General features: G+C 42.7%; 1 long non-coding RNA gene across 4 annotated transcripts in view; it reads right to left on the bottom strand.

Moving 5' to 3' along the window:
* The window catches only part of LOC149463029 (uncharacterized), a 329319-nt gene that overhangs the window by 228282 nt on the left and 83480 nt on the right, over nt 1-17557 (bottom strand). Inside the window, exon 3 of one of the 4 annotated variants that reach the window (XR_016312528.1) lies at nt 1862-2338. The exons of the other annotated variants lie outside the window; for them this stretch is intronic. This is a non-coding gene — a long non-coding RNA (uncharacterized LOC149463029). Of the gene's footprint in view, nt 1-1861; nt 2339-17557 lie in introns of those variants that run through there. 4 annotated transcript variants of the gene reach the window in all.

Here is a 17557-nt window from a genome sequence, read left to right as displayed (position 1 = left end):
TATTTACATAGTTAGTCTGGCTGAAAAAAGACAAAGGTCCATCCAGTTCAACCATTAAATAAAAAGTTATAATACTATACCCACAGCTGATCCACAGGAAGGCAAAAAAACCCAGCAAAGCATGATCCAATTTTCTCCTGCAGGGAAAAATATTCCTTCCTGATCCCCCGAGAGGCAATCGGATATTCCCTGGATCAACTTTACCTATAAATGTTAGTATCCAGTTATATTCTGTGTATCCAAGAAAGAATCCAGGACTTTTTTTAAAGCAATCCACTGAGCTGGCCAGAACAGGGGCGCCCTTTTTCTGTTTCTCCATTTGCATCTACTGACACAGATCAGCAGGCACTAGAAGAGCAGGTTGTGGGATCGTGATGATGTCATCACTCACTGACACATTGCACATGTGATGGGTGATCCGCCAGGTCACACTCACACAGACACGAGACATCAGAGTCAGACATTACCTTCCTCCACAGGTGCAGCTCTGCCTCTGCTAATGACTGGATCTCCACAGTGATCAGCAGACACCACCTGGATTTCAGTAAGGGACGGAGTCTGAAAGGAGCACTGGAAGGAGCGTTGGCTCAGCTGCAACACTGACCCCAGATATCCAGCATCTTCCTCTGCCCTTTCTTCCTCCCCTTTGCCCTTTCTTCCTCCCCTCTGCCCTTTCTTCCTGCCCTTTCTTCCTGCCCTTTCTTCCTCCCCTCTGCCCTTTCTTCCCCTCTGCCATCCCTCCTCTTAGCTGAAGGATCATTCATGACGTGAGAGCATCCCACACAGAGAAAGTGAAGGCCTGTGCTGCTCCCAGGTGCCCCTAAGTGACAGTGCGCCCTAGGCGGCCACCTAGTTTGCCTAGTGGAAGCACAGGCCCTGCCTATTGCAATCCTTAGGGATGGGGACAGAGAAATGCTTCCTGTCTGGTAAAATATTGTTAGCAGGACAGGAAGTGAGGGTAAATCTCTCTTAGGGCTCATTCACACTAGTGGTGACACTGGTTGTCAGCAGGACAGAAAGTGAGAGTAAGTCTGTCCTAGGGCTCATTCACACTAGCGGCTGAGGGGGGGTAAAACCTTGCATTTGAGTCATGTTTTTACCATCCCCCTCAAGTGCTCCCTCTTTAGCTGCAGACTGTGGGTGTACACCAGGGGCGGACTGACCATTGGGGCACTCGGGCACTGCCGGGGACCCGGGGTCAGTAGGGGGCCCCATGAGATGCCCCTAGCACATTTCATAGGCTTTTTCATAGCCTTTTTTGGGTGTGGTTTGAGTGTGGGGAGGACACAGGGGCCCCATGATGTTTGATTGCCCAGGGGCCCCCATGAGTTGTCAGTCCGCCCCTGGAGTAAACATGCAATGATGCTCTGTGGCTGCAGCAGGAGATATACCCTCTGCCAGAGGCGGACTGACAACTCATGGGGCCCCCAGACAATAGGGGATCATGAGGCCCCTGTGTCCTTGCCCAAACTCAAAAAAGCCTATGAGAAAGGTATTAGGGGCATCTCATGGGGCCCCCTACTGACCCCGGGCCCTTGGGCAGTGCCCGAGTTTTCAAATGGTCAGTCCGGCCCTGCCCTCTGCCCTTCTCCGTTGAATGCGGCTCAATGAATAGGGCTGCTCTGCAAGTGCCCCACAACCCCGTGCAACATGTGATTGCACCATGTTAGTGCAGGAATCAAAGATTTAAAGCTGTCAGTGAGAAGGCAATACAACTGCCTGTCAAAAGCTCTTTGAAGAGCAACCCGAATGGAGACTGCTCTTCAGAGACCAAAGCATGCATGAATGAGCCCTAACAGAAGTAAAAACCTGAAAGAGGTTCTGACCTTTCCTCACTGTATTCAAAACTAAGAAAAAAAAGTTTTGCTTGAACATACACTTTATTTTTCATTGGACTAACCCTTTATTTAGACTGGAGACCCAGCATATTAATAACAGGTCTTCATTATCACAAATGCTTTTGGGAATAGATCCTAGGGTGATGCAAGTATTGCGATACCAGTCTAAATAGACGCATGCTGTTCACAAATATTGTACTATAGGCTTCCCCCTCAATAAGAAAACATTTCCCTCTGAAATAATAAACAGGCCGTGTTTTTACTCCGTGTCAGAAAAGAGATTGTTTAAACAGGGAAGAAAGGGAAATGAAACCAAATGTCGAAAATTAGTTCTAAAGTGCACTGTGAAAAAAAATCGGCATTTATCATGAAATCAATCTAAATATTTGATTGATTAAGTGGGGTTTGTGTTTGAAGGTGGATTACTTTATCAATGCAATCTCTTTAGAAACATTCCGGCAATCCATTTTAAATGGTACAGGTCCTCATTTGACATTGAACTGCAACAGAAAAAAAAAAAGAACAGTCAGCGGTATAATAGCAGTTCTGTAAAATCCATCCAGAATGCCAACAACAATGCTTCCATGTTCATTCCTCTGCTAAAAAAAAAATGAATATATAAAAGATTGCTGACAATGCTAAAATGGAAAAAATGATTAAAGTGACACCATATCTCTATTCTCCAAAAATAGTTTATACGCATCCACTACCTAATGGTCCTATAATGTATTTCATGCACACTAGACATTAGCTCTCCTGGCAGCAGAAAAACACTAAATGTGGCAAAAATGCATGTAAACATGGTGCTGCATTTAGCATTTGGACATTTATTCATCTCATCGGCCAGAGCAGGGGCGGACTGACCATTTGGAAACTCGGGCACTGCCCGAGGGCCCGGGGTCAGTAGGGGGCCCCGTGAGATGCCCCTGGTACCTTTTTCATAGGCTTTTTTGAGTTTGGGCAAGGACACAGGGGCCCCATGATCCCCTATTGCCCGGGGGCCCCATGAGTTGTCAGTCCGCCCCTGGGCCAGAGTATTTGCCATTGAAATGAGTAAACACCCAAACACTAAATACGGCTAACGTTTAGGTGCATTAACACACACTGTGTTTGACTTTTTTGCCAAAACATTCCTCTCCTGAACACGATTCTTCTGCATTTAGCCCGGGTTCACACTTGTGCGGTGCGGTATATCGCATGTGATTCGCACAGGAACTGCACCGCATTCCTGTGCGAATCACATGTGATTTGTGTGCGGTGCGATTGGAGCCATACATTTTGTATTGCTCTATTCACATTGCACCCACACCAAAAATGTGCAGGACCCTTTTTTGGGTCCGCACCAGAATCGGATCGCATGGGTATTTACACCTATGCGATCGGATTCTGCACATCGCACTGTGTTTTGGGGGCCACTTTCAGGGTGTTGGTAACTTAACATACTCACCCGCAGCGGTTCACGTGAATGGGGTGTGATTCTGATGCAGTACGCAATTCGCACTGAAAACGCTGCAAATTCCACACCGCATCAGTGTGAACCAGGGCTCAGGAGAGGGATGTTTAACTGACTCTGAATTCTGCTGCTCCTAAACTCTGGTAAAAGCCTATTTGTACACAGACACATAAGCTTTTATTGAGTTCATTTCCACATTTTGGACAAAAAAACGCCAAAAGCTCCTAAATGTGAGAAGCAGCAGTGTGCATGAGGCCTACTGTGTTTTTCTAACATGAGCTCCTGAACCTCTCCTTCCCCCCCCTTACTCCCTTTGTTTGGAACAAGCAGTGCATGTTACTTGTGGTCATGTGGTCTATGCACACTACAAATCCCATAGTCCAACCCAGGAGCAAGAAAGCAAGATTGGCTACGTTCCTACAGTGGGACCATGGAGAACAAATGTAACCACCCTCGAACAGCAAGTCGGATCACAAAAAAAAGGTATTTGGGGATCTGGAGGAGGTTGAGAGCAATCCAAGGGACTTTTTTGAGTTAAACAGAACTGCACTGCATCTGAGTACCACAAACCAAAAATGCAATATAATTCATTATTAATATTCAAAACAAACTCCTCCATCCATCCATGTCTCCATGCTTTATTTTGCTAAGAATGCATTTTGAAAAACACCCCCTAGCAGTGGCAGTGGCCATCTTGAGTAAGGGCAGATGATGTAGCAGTTACTTCCTGGAATCCATACGCCCTTAGCTCAGGCATTGGCTGAACTCAACTCCCTCCCTCCCCTCCTGAAGACTCCTGGGTTCTATGACATCATTTGCCTAGGCATGGAAACCAGGAAGTAATGAAGGAATGCAAAAAAAAAAAAGGTTAAAGCAAGTAAATATGATTTACTTTCCTATCTATTTACTAATGGTAGCTGTAATGGAACCGACCCAGGCTGCGCTTGAGTACTTCCGTTAGAATTCCCCGTCCGGACACCAACAACAGACACCATAGTCGACCATACAAGACTACTTTATTTGAACACAGATACAAGATATATACAATCAGGGAACAATCCCCCCTCCCTGCATAATGACACAGGGCAGGGCAGTCTACATTTAGTAACAAGAGACACACAGGTATTCAAACTTCACACCAGCAGACAGTCCCATCAGGAGGGAGGGCTGCTGGAGACACCCCCTACTAAGCTAATACACATAAACACATAATCCCATAATAGTTTGCTTCCAAGCCAGACAAACAATAGAACAATGGGATGCAGCCATATAACATTAAACAACCAACAACCCCCACCCCATCTATCTCCTAAACATGTCTACACAGTCTGAGACAACGCCCGCACAATATTAGGACAGATCACCCTGTACCCCTAACAGGCACAGGGTGATTTACACATAAGAGGGATATGGGGAGCTGAGACAGGGGTCTCCCCACCTCTCCAAAATGAGCTGGGTTCCGTAGGCCCCTCACCCAAAGTGACTCCCGTCACAGTAGCAGCATAAGGTTTAGAAATATTCCAATCTGCTTCAGTGTTTGGTGCTCGGGCACGGTTATTGATTACACTTGGGCTTCATTCACATGGGGCGTTTTCAGCGGTGTATCTACTACGAGACAAACAAGGCATTTGCCTGGAGCTGCAATTTTCAGGGAGGCGGCACCATCCCCTGGAAGAGGTGGCAGAGGTGACGGGGACCTGGTGAGGAGGCTTCGTGTTTCTGGAGGGTGTGTGGAAGGCAAGCTGCTTCTTGTGCAGTTGGGGGTGTGGAAGATGTTGAGGTTGGAAGTGGCGGAGGTTGATGGCGACCGCGGCAGGGGGCCTAGGGCAGCACAAGAAAATCATACATCACTGGGCTTTTTAACCAGTGCAGGGCCATGTTTTATCAACATGCGGGTGCACTGGTGTTATTCATTCCCACACAGATGTCACATTGGGAGCATTGGCTGTGTTTGTGCAGCTGCTGTGTCCCTATTGACAGCTATGGGATTGTAGGAACAGGAATGCATGGAACACCTGTGCATTCCTGTTCCTGTAAACACAGCCCTTCACATGGACTAAAATGGCCTGTGTCAACAAGGCCAAAGGTCTCAGACCAACGCTTTCAAGCTAGGCTAGCACAGGATATGCTGAACCATGCCTGAGCATGGTATGTATAGATCAGCAGACTGCAAACTGTGGTCCAGGGACCACATATGGCCCTCTACTTTTTTTTTGTCCGGCCTCTAGGACATTATTCTTCCATTGATACAAAGCACTATTGCTGCTACTGACACCAAAGATGAAGCACCATTCCTTCCATTGATACCAACAACAAGGGGTAACATTCCTCCAAACGACACCATTGATGGGGTCTGATTTCTTTCCATTGGCACCGATTTGGCACTATTCTTCGCATTGACATTAACGATGAAGCACTATGCCTCCCACTGACACCAGCGATAGAGAACTATTCTTCCTATTGACACCAATGATGGGGCACTATTCTTTCCACTGATACCAATGATGGGGCACTTTAACTTGCACTGACACCAATGATAGGGAACTATTCTTCCCATTGACAACAATGATGGGGCACTATACCTCCCATTGACACCAATGATGGGGCACTATAACTCCCATTGACATCAATGTTGTGGCACTATTCTTTCTACTGATACCAATGATGGGACACTTTAGCTCGCACTGTCACCAATGATAGGGAACTATACTTCTCATTGACACCAATGATGGGGCACTATTCTTTCCACTGATACCAATGATGGGGCACTTTAACTCGCACTGACACCAACAACAGGTCACCATTTATTTTATTTATACCAATGATGGAGCACTATTCCTGCTCCTATCGATCATTGATTATTTTGTACTCCCACTGATTGCCAAGTCTGAGATACTGTTTACTCCCATTGACGCTGGGGCATTTTCTACTCCCACTGGCCACAATCCAGTCCCCATAAAGTCTGAAGGACTATAAACTGGCATTTTTTGTTTACAAAGTCTGGAGACCCTTGGTATAGATCATGCTAGTCAAACAAACTAGACTTTGGTGGTTCAAGCCTGCATACGTTCTCTCTCCCCTCTCGCAGTAGCTCTGAGCAACAAGAAGATAGTGGACCACACATGGGGTTTGAAAGCTCGCTCCTGTCATAGTGGGGGTGAGCAGTAACAACTGGGAGTTTCTTAGCAATCTCCCAACAAGGTGGCAGGATGGGACAACTCTATCTCTGAGAGTTTTCAGACCAGGCTTCTAGAGGTACATAATAATTATAGCAAGGGCATTATCTAACTTTGGTCAAAGCTGATTTTATCTACAGGTGCCTCTTAAGCTGGATATACATGTACATGAAGTCAGCCAGTTCAGCAGGAACCGGACAGCTTTCAATCCACGTGTACTGCTATCTTTTCAACAAATGCTGGTCGTTAAACCAGTTTCTGTTGATGGCCCTGCTAGAAACCAGCATTCGATCAGCTCTAGCAGCCAATGGATGCAGCAATGATCTGTGTATTCTAGTTGGGGAAGGGGGGAGTCCCCACTGCCAGAAGGGGGGAGTCCCCACTGCCAGAATACAAAGACACAGAGCAAAAGATCCCTGCATTAATATCGCTTGTGTTGATGTGGGGATCTGTGAGGTTTTTTTCTTTTCATTCAACACGCTGATTGAGCGGCAAAAAAACCTCAGCATCTATATCCTGCTTCACCTGCATAGGCAGCTTTGCTGGTAAAGGTGGACTAACCCTTTAATGGAACACACTGACAGGTGAGACAGAAAACATTCATGTGCATGTGTTAATACAATGAACAAAATGGCAAGGTGTGAAATGGCCCTGCATGATCTTCTGCACCATCCATAGAGAATCATTGGACTGGGGAACAACCAGTAATGTTCAAACTGCCATTCTTCATTGACAGGTTAGAAAATAAAAAACCTAAGGGTCCATGTACACTAGGAGCAGAAAATGCCAGAACCTCTGGCAGAAAAAATGCTCATAGTGACTCGTATTGCACAATAGTTAAGCAGGCCATACACAAGTCGAATTTTCAAACGATTTTTTGATCAAAAATCGAAAACATCATTCGTTCTGTAATCCGTTGGTGCCACCAATGATTTTGAAAATCAGTCACTTTTCACGAATTTTCCAGAATGCCTGATAAATGAAATGGGGAGGAACCACAAAAATTGGCCGGTGCCATTGCCCCACAAATCGTCCAATTATTCTTAGGTCTGATTTTCGAACGAAGAAACGTTCAGAAATTGGCCTATGTACGGCCGGCCTTAAAAGCGTTTAGGAGAGTTTATGAGCATTTTCTTTTATATGTATTTTTCCCAGAACATTCCCCTCTGATCATTTTTAAATGTACACTTGAAAGCAGCAAACGCTCCTACACATTAAGTATAAGAGCGTTTATGCGCGTTTCTGAGCTTTTAGCATTTTTTTTTGCCTGAAAACTCCTTTTAAAAAATGTACTTGTGATGGGTTTTTTTCTGCCTCTAAACTCTCCTCTTGAGATATGCCTCTAAATGCCCTAATACCCACATGGAAGAAAAATATATTTTAAATATATTTTAAAAATATTCTTCCCAAATATATTGTCATGTATTTGAAATGCTACAATTTTGGCCATATTCAATATATTTCTAAATATACTGTATATATACAGCATGTTGAAATGTGTTTTTAAAAAATACATTTCAAATATACTGTATGTCTTTAAAAATACAAATCTACATTTTTGGAATGCAAAAAAAATCTGAAGAATACATTTAAAAAATATATTTTTTAAAAAATATATTATTTTTAAATATATTCTTCAGATTTTTTTAACATATAAAAAAGTCATTTTAACATATATATTTACATATATTTGTAAATGCATTTCAAAAATGTAGATTTGTATTTTTAAAGACATACAGTATATTTGAAATGTATTTTCAAAAATATTTTTCATATATTTTGTAATAAAAACACATTTCAACATGCAGTTTATATATATATATATATATATATATATATATACATACATACATACATACATACATACAGGTGAAACTCAAAAAGTTTGAATATCGTGCAAAAGTTAATTTATTTCAGTAATGCAACTTAAAAGGTGAAACTAATATATGAGATAGACTCATTACATGCAAAGCAAGATAGTTCAAGCCGTGATTTGCCATAATTGTGATGATTATGGCTTACAGCTCATGAAAACCCCAAATCCATAATCTCAGAAAATTAGAACATTGTGAAAAGGTGCAATATTCTAGGCTCAAAGTGTCCCACTCTAATCAGCTAATTAAGCCATAACACCTGCAAAGGGTTCCTGAGCCTTTAAATGGTCTCTCAGTCTGGTTCAGTAGGAATCACATTCATGGGAAAGACTGCTGACCTGACAGTTGTGCAGAAAACCATCATTGACACCCTCCATAAGGAGGGAAAGCCTCAAAAGGTAATTGCAAAAGAAGTTGGATGTTCCCAAAGTACTGTATCAAAGCACATTAATAGAAAGTTATGTGGAAGGGAAAAATGTGGAAGGAAAAGGTGCACAAGCAGCAGGGATGACCGCAGCCTGGAGAGGATTGTCAGGAAAAGGCCATTCAAAAGTATTGGGGACTTTCACAAGGAGTGGACTGAGGCTGGAGTCAGTGCATTAAGAGCCACCACACACAGACGGATCCTGGACATGGGCTTCAGATGTCGTATTCCTCTTGTCAAGCCGCTCCTGAACAACAAACAACGTCAGAAGCGTCTTTCCTGGGCTAAAGAAAAACAGACCTGGTCTGTTGCTCAGTGGTCCAAAGTCCTCTTTTCTAATGAGAGCAACTTTTGCATCTCATTTGGAAACCAAGGATCCAGAGTATGGAGGAAGAATGGAGAGGCACACACTGCAAGATGCTTGAAGTCCAGTGTGAAGTTTCCACAGTCTGTGTTGATTTGGGGAGCCATGTCATCTGCTGGTGTTGGTCCACTGTGCCTCATTAAGTCCAGTGTCAACGCAGCCGTCTACCAGGGGATTTTGAAGCACTTCATGCTTCCTTCCGCAGACGAGCTTTATGGGGATGCTGACTTCATTTTCCAGCAGGACTTGGCACCGCCCACACTGCCAAAAGCACCAAAACCGGGTTCAATGACCGTGGGATTACTGTGCTTGATTGGCCAACAAACTCGCCTGACCTGAACCCCATAGAGAATCTATGGGGCATTGCCAAGAGAAAGGTGAGAGACATGACACCGAACAATGCAGAAGAGCTGAAGGCCGCTATTGAAGCATCCTGGTCTTCCATAACACCTCAGCAGTGCCACAGGCTGATAGCTTCCATGCCACGCCACATTGAGGCAATAATTGCTGCAAAAGGGGGCAAACCAAGTACTGAGTACATATGCATGCTTGTACTTTTCACAGTTCCGATATTGTTCTATGTACAATCCTTGTTTTATTGATTGTATGTAATATTCTAATTTTCTGAGATTGTGGATTTGGGGTTTTCATGAGCTGTAAGCCATAATCATCACAATTATGACAAATCACGGCTTGAACTACCTTGCTTTGCATGTAATGAGTCTATCTCATATATTAGTTTCACCTTTTAAGTTGCAATACTGAAATAAATGAACTTTTGCACAATATTCAAATTTTTCGAGTTTCACCTATATATATATATATATATATATATATATATATATATATATATAAATATATTTTGAAATATATTGAATATGGCCAAAATTGTAGCATTTCAAATATATGGAAATATATTTGGGAAGAACATTTTTAAAATATATTTCAAATATATTTTTCTTCCATATGGGTATGCATGCACACATAGGATAACATTAAGCTGCTTCTACAGGCAGGAGAAAAAAGAATGCTAAACTGCTTTAGAAACAGCATTTTTTAAGCCCAGTGTGCATGGACCATAACTGGTTCATACTATTGTGGGTGGTTGTGAGTGTGCGATTTCCACACCCGCAACCACCCACAGTCAAAACGAGCCGCTGTTTAGAAATGCGTAGGGCCTCCATTTATTCTCAATGGCACCCCCACATATTTAATAACGCAGCACATTTGCGGGTGCTGGAACTGCAAGGAAAGTAACGGTGCAAAAGCACCATGCAATTTCCCGGCTGCTGTATTTTAAAATGCCATATGGACCTTTTTGCATTGTGAAACGCAGTCACAGCAGCCTATTCAAATACGCAAACCAGCAATAGTGTGAACCAGGTCTTAAACTTCAGCTTGATGTTGCTGACGGCAAGCTGAATCACATGTCATCTCTTGGATGAGATCTAACCCTCAAAACTCCCAGTTCCACCCAAGTCCCACGGCTCCCTCTATTAAACATATTTCCTCACTTCAGCTTACAGAACGCACTGTTGAGCTTTTCCATCCCATCAGCACAGCAGTAACTCTAACATTGCAGGGTACACAGGCCCCTGCTGAGAGCGGATTAACATGGTGATATACCAGCAGGAAGCCCACAGATGGTTCTACTTATAGTAGGAAAGGAATTAAGAAGACGTAGCTGTTTACTAGTCTAAAGCTGAAATATGCAGATGGATCTCCAAAAAAACCTTGTGTTTGGTTCTGATATTAGAAAATCTCTAAATATAGAATTCTTACATCCTGATATGCAGATCTAACATAGAACAGGGTTGTTAAAGTAGAGTTCTGGTTAAAAAAAATGTAACAGTGAAGATGACGCAAGTCAGCTGAGGTCCCATGGTAGTTTGTACTAAAGGACCAAAAACTTGATAATAAGGTGTCATTATTGGTGAAAAGTTAAAGCTGAACTCTGGGAATTAGACACAATCTACCTGTAGTTTGTGCCCCCCTTGTACTGCAAGGGTTAAATGTTCATTTAGTCTAGGGTGCAGAGATAAGGTGTAATACTTGCCTTACTGCTAGCTTTAGCCTCCATCCATGCAACCCATCGAGCTCTGCCACCATCACTTGCATGCCTCCTCCATGTACAATGCAGGGTTAATAGTCCTGCACTGTACACCCTATTCCAAATTATTATGCAAATTCTATTTAAGTGTCACAAAGATTAAATATTTTGTTTTTCAGTTTAACTCATGGATGGCATTGTGTGTCAGGGCTCTTTTGATCACTGAAAACAATCTCGGACACCTGTGATAATTAGATTGGCAGGTGAGCCCAATTTAAGGAAAAACTACTAAAGGAGGGTGTTCCACATTATTAAGCAGAGCACCATTTTCAAGCAATACGGGGAAGAAAAAGGATCTCTCTGCTGCCGAAAAGAGTGAAATAGTTCAATGTCTTGGACGAGGTATGAAAACATTAGATATTTCATGAAAACTTAAGCGTGATCATCGCACTATTAAGAGATTTGTGGCTGATTCAGAGCACAGACGGGTTCGTACAGATAAAGGCACATTGACAAAGATTTCTGCCAGATCCATGCATCGGATCAAGAGAGCAGCTGCTAAAATACCATTACATAGCAACAAACAGATATTTGAAGCTGCTGGTGCCTCTGGAGTCCCACAGACATCAAGGTGTAGAGTCCTCCAGAGTCTTGCAACTGTGCATAAACCTTCTATTCGGCCACCAATAACCAATGCTCACAAGCAGAAATGGCTGCATTGGGCAGAAAAATACATGAAGACTAATTTTCAAATGGTCCTGTTCACTGATGAGTGCTGTGCAACCCTGGATGGTCCAGATGTATGGAGTAGTGGATGGTTGGTGGACGACCACCCTGCTCCAACAAGGCTGCAACGTCAGCAAGGCGGTGGTGGAGTCATGTTTTGGGCCGGAATCATGGGAACAGACCTGGTCGGCCCCTTTAGGGTCCCCGAAGGTGTAAAAATGACCTCTGCAAAGTATGTGGAGTTTATGACTGACCACTTTCTTCCCTGGTACAGAAGGTAGAACTATGCTTTCCGTAATAAAATCCTCTTCATGCATGACAATGCACCATCTCACGCTGCAAAGAATACCTCTGCATCAATGGCTGCTATGGGGATAAAAGGAGAGAAAGTCATGGTGTGGCCTCCATCCTCCCCTGACCACAATCCTATTGAGAACCTTTGGAGCATCCTCAAGCAAAAGATCTATGAGGGTGGGAGGCAGTTTACATCCAAACAGCAGCTCTGGGAGGCTATTCTGACATCTTGCAAACAAATTCAAGCAGAAACTGTCCAAAAACTCACAAGTTCAATGGATGCAAGACTTGTGAAGCTGCTATCAAATAAGGGGTCCTATGTTAAAATGTAACGTGACCTGTTAAAATGTTTAAAAAGTTAAAATGTTGTTAAAAGTTTGATTGAACTAGCTTTTGATTTTAGTAAATATGCTGCAAACACAACAAATGACAATTTTCAGTTCTTTACAACCTATTAAGTGTTTTGAAACTTACTGTGCGTAATAATTTGGAACAGTGCATTGTAAGTGTTTTATGTTTAAAAAAAATACTGTTATCATTAGGAAGTTTGTTCAATAAAATTTGAATTGTACTCTTAATAGTTGAGAACATGAGAATTATGCTGACTGTTATTTACATCAATTATTTAGGTAAATGAGAAAAATATCATTTGCATAATAATTTGGAACAGGGTGTATGTGATGAGGATGAAGGACCACCTGAAGCTTCAGGTAAAAAAGAACAGTGCTGGAGCCTGCCAGACTGAAGAAAAGAACTGTGCTGAAGCTTGCCAGGCTAATGGATAGGGTAACTAATGCACCTGTTCCCTGCACCCCTAGGCAAAGGCCGGCCATACATGGGACCTAAGAATAATCAAGCAATTTTCGCTCTTAGTGGAGCAATGGCACCGGTTGATTTTTGTGGTTCCTCCCCATTTCGTTTATCAGGCATGCTGGAAAATTTGTGAAAAACGACCGATTTTCGAAATCATTAGTGGCACCATCGGATTACAGAACGAACAATGTTTTTGTTCAGAATTCGACCCATGTATGGCCTGCTTTAGTGAGAATTTACTTTTGTAGTGCAGGGGAGCCCCACTCCAAAGGTAGATGGTGTCCTAATTTCTGGAATTCACCTTTTAAGCTGAACTCCAGGCAAACCAATAAATACATAAATTCAAAGACATATATGTGAGCTGTCTTATCTGCCAAGGATTTGTAATTCCGTTCAGCCATTTTTGTGATTCATACAACCAGAAAAATGTGATCAGCAGTGAGATAACGCTTCCTCTGTTAGAGTAAAGGCATAGACTGGTGTCAACCCTACAACTATAGCCTGACAAATGGATGCTGATTGCTTTTGTCAATATTAATAAACAATAAATTATAATTAATAGGAATGGGAGATAGGAAGCAGGTGTAGAACTCAACCTTTTTTCAAGCAAATTCCAGGCAACCTCAGTTCTGTTCCAAAAAATGTAAAGTTTATTGGATCTCAGCAACTGATGGCATGTCCTACAGAGTATATAAAAATTAATACAAGCCCTGCAAATCCCCTTTAGAATGCTCAGCCCATCTGTTTATATTTTAGCAAGGATTTGAACATGCCACACTTCTAGTAATAGGTTGTCAATGCTGTTTGCTCTGTTCTCTCCCCCTGTCAGCACATGTGCATGCTGTTCAGTCTGATCAGATCCTAGTGATGCTCTTCCTTTTGCAGCCTGAGAGTTGCTGGATAAGGGATGCTAGAACTCCGATTTCAGCCTTCTGTTTGAACAAATAAAGTAATGCTTATTAAAGCCTAAGAGTAGCTAAAATAAAAACACAAAAATCAGCACAAGGGATATAATTTACAGTCAGTAGAATGTGTTACTTGTGCTGATTCCTTTTCTGTTAGTAGAAATCATCTTCCATTGATACCCTCCACTACTTTTGCCTCTGTAACCTCCTGGTGTTATGGGGGGTTAAAACAACTAAGGGGCTGTCACATGCTCTCATCAAGAGTGCCTGACTATGCCCTCCCTTTCTTCCCATCTCTTCCATTCATATAGACCATACTACAGCATCCAGGAATGGAAAGTAATCTCAGAATGGAGGATGGAGGGATGATTGATAGCTCTGTGATCTCCATGAATAGATCCTGTTATATTCATGAAAGATGTTTTATGGTTTCTAGGAATGGAGGAGATGGGGAGAAAAGGTAGGCATACGCTTAGATTGTAAGCTCCGAGGATCAGGGTCCCCCTAACCCTCTTGTATTGAACTGTATTGTTGCTGTATTGTCTCCCGTTATATTGGAAAGCGCTGAGCAAACTGTTGGCGCTATATAAATCCTGTATAATAATAATAATAATAGTCAGGCTCTCTTGATGAAAGCCTGTGACAGCCCCTTAGTTGTATTAACCCCCATAATACCGGAAGGCTATGGCAAGGGGGTGGAGGGCATGGACAGAGGAGGATTTGTACTAGCAGAAGAGGAATCAGCACAAGGGACACATCCTACTGACTGTATGCTATGTCCTTTGTGCTGATTTTTGTGTTTTTTATTTTAGCTACACTTAGGTTTTAATAGGAATTACTGTATTTGTTCAAAAAGAAGGCTGATATGACTTCAATCATTCCCTTACACTGCAGCTCTCAGGCTGGAAGAGGAGGGCCATCACATAGTTACATAGTTAGTCTGACTAAAAAAAGACAAAAGTCCATCCAGTTCAACCATTAAAAAAAAAATTATAATCCTACACCCACAGTTCATCCAGAGGAAGGTAAAGAACCCAGCAAAGCATGATCCAATTTTCTCTTGCAGGGGAAAAACTTCCTTCCTGATCCCCCGAGAGGCAATCGGATATTCCCTGGATCAACTTTACCTATAAATGTTAGTATTCAGTTATATTCTGTGTATCCAAGAAAGAATCCAGGACTTTTTTACATCAATCCACTGAGCTGGCCAGAACCACCTCTTGAGGGAGTCTATTCCACATTTTCACAGCTCTTACTGTGAAGAAACCTTTCTGTGTTTGGAGATTAAATTTCTTTTCCTCCAGATGTAAAGAGTGCCCCCTTGTCCTCTGTGATGACCTCAAGGTGAATAACTCTACATAGAGTTCACTATATGAACCACTGATGTATTTATACATGGTTATCATATCCCCCCTCATGTATTATACATGGAGATCATATCCCCCCTTATGTATTATACATGGAGATCATATCCCCCTTATGTATTATGCATGGAGATCATATCCCCCTTATGTATTATACATGGAGATCATATCCCCCCCTTATGTATTATACATGGTGATCATATCCCCCCTTATGTATTATACATGTTGATCATATCCCCCCTTATGTATTATACATGGTGATCATATCCCCCCTTATGTATTATACATGGTGATCATATCCCCCCTTATGTATTATACATGGAGATCATATCCCCCCTTATGTATTATACATGGTGATCATATCCCCCCTTATGTATTATACATGGTGATCATATCCCCCCTTATGTATTATACATGGTGATCATATCCCCCCTTAATCTCCTCTTCTCACGAGAGAATACATTCAGTTCCTCTAATCTTTCCTCATAGTTGATCTCCTCCATGCCTCGTATCATTTTGGTTGCCCTTCTCTGTACTTTCGCCAGTTCCCCAATGTTCTTTTTGTGAATTGGTGCCTAAAACTGAACTGCATGACTCTAGGATCACAATCAGGCTCTGCAACCAAGACCAGGACAAGGCGTGGGCGAGAGGGACAGCTGCCCTGGGCACAGTGGAGCAAGGGGGCAGAGAATAGACACAGGGCAGTAAACCCATTCTACGGCATGCATTACCAATGGGGGAGGGGACGCAGTTCCACATCCTTGTCCTGGTTGCAGATGAACCTGTCCTGGTACTGTCTGCAACATGCACATTTGCTGACAAGGGGAGAGAACAGAGCAAACAACATTGATCACCTATATTGCAGCAGACAGTCTGACACAGACACTTTGTGGGAACCAGTGACACTAATACAGTGATCTGTGCTAAAAGTATACACTGTCATTGTATTAAATGACACTGGCTGTGAAGGGGTTGACATCTCGGGCAATTAAAGGTTAAATATGTCAATAACCAGTGTTTTACTGTGTGATATGTGCTGTTTTTACTAATGGATGTGCTAGATTGCATTCCCTGCAGGGAATGACAATCCAGCACATTGTCAGTGACAGGACACAGCTCTGCATTGTTTTCAGAGCTGTGTCCTGTCACTCTCCTTGATGATCCAGGGGTTTCGGTGCTCATCCATTGGCCGACAACTGTTGATCGGTTTCTGCTGTATCAAATCACAACAGAAGTGACACGTCGGTGTTACGAGAACGCCCCCCTACAGCAGAAGTGCAAAATCATATATATATATATATATATATATATATATATATATATACAATTTTGCACAGAACATCTACCCTGTAGCAGTAAATCTGCTATAGGGCAGACATCAAGTACTAAAAATATAAACAAAAGGGCTGAGTATTCTGAAGAGCATGAACCGACAAATGTTTTCTACTAACAGAAGAGGAATCAGCGCAAGGCAGAGGCGTCCCTAGGGTAGGTGTCACCTGGTGCAGTAACACTTGGTGATACCCCCTCCGATGATCCCCGCAGAATGGATTGGATCTGCGGATTGAGAATAATGGTTCGGACTCCGATCCATTATGCTCAATCCGCAGATGCGATGCATCCTGCGGGGATCGTCGGCTTTCTTTACAACTTACCTTTCCTTGGAGCGGGTTCAGTGTCACCCCGTATAGGTTGCATGCAACCTATATGGGGTGACACCAGACCCGCTCCAAGAAAACTTAAGTTGCAAAGAAAGCCGACGATCCCCGCAGGATGGATCGGATCCAACCTACGGGGATCGTCGGCTTGCTTTACAACTTACATTTTTGTGGAGCAGGTCCGGTGTCACCCCATGGTGTCGGTGTCACCTGGTGCGGACCGTACCCCCTGCACCTGCCTCAGGACGCCACTGGCACAAGGGACACATAATACTGACTGTAAGTTATGTCCCTTTTGTTGATTTTTCATTTTTAGCTACATTTAGACTTTAAACAAATATACAACAGCATTAAATAGTATTATTTTATATCTGCTTGGAGTTCAGCTTTAAATTGCCATTTGATTTTGCCATTTGGTATTAACTGTTGACTGAGCTGGAGGTTTGGATAGTTAGCTATATTAAGATACATATGTTTAAAATCTTTAGGATTTGTACTTTGCTCTATTTCCATTGCAAACAAATCTGCTTATTTAATTTAATAACCAACCGGCAATAACCAAATATTGCTTACTCATTGCTTTGTCTGCACTGAAAAGTTCATAGTCATCTCAGCAGA

Source organism: Staurois parvus, unplaced genomic scaffold, assembly GCF_062004578.1.
Source record: "Staurois parvus isolate SC_StPar_1 unplaced genomic scaffold, SC_StPar_1.0 ptg000162l, whole genome shotgun sequence".
In the NCBI taxonomy this organism is placed as follows: domain Eukaryota; kingdom Metazoa; phylum Chordata; class Amphibia; order Anura; family Ranidae; genus Staurois; species Staurois parvus.
Note: the sequence above shows the minus strand (reverse complement) of the source record. Positions and strands in the feature narration are given on the sequence as shown.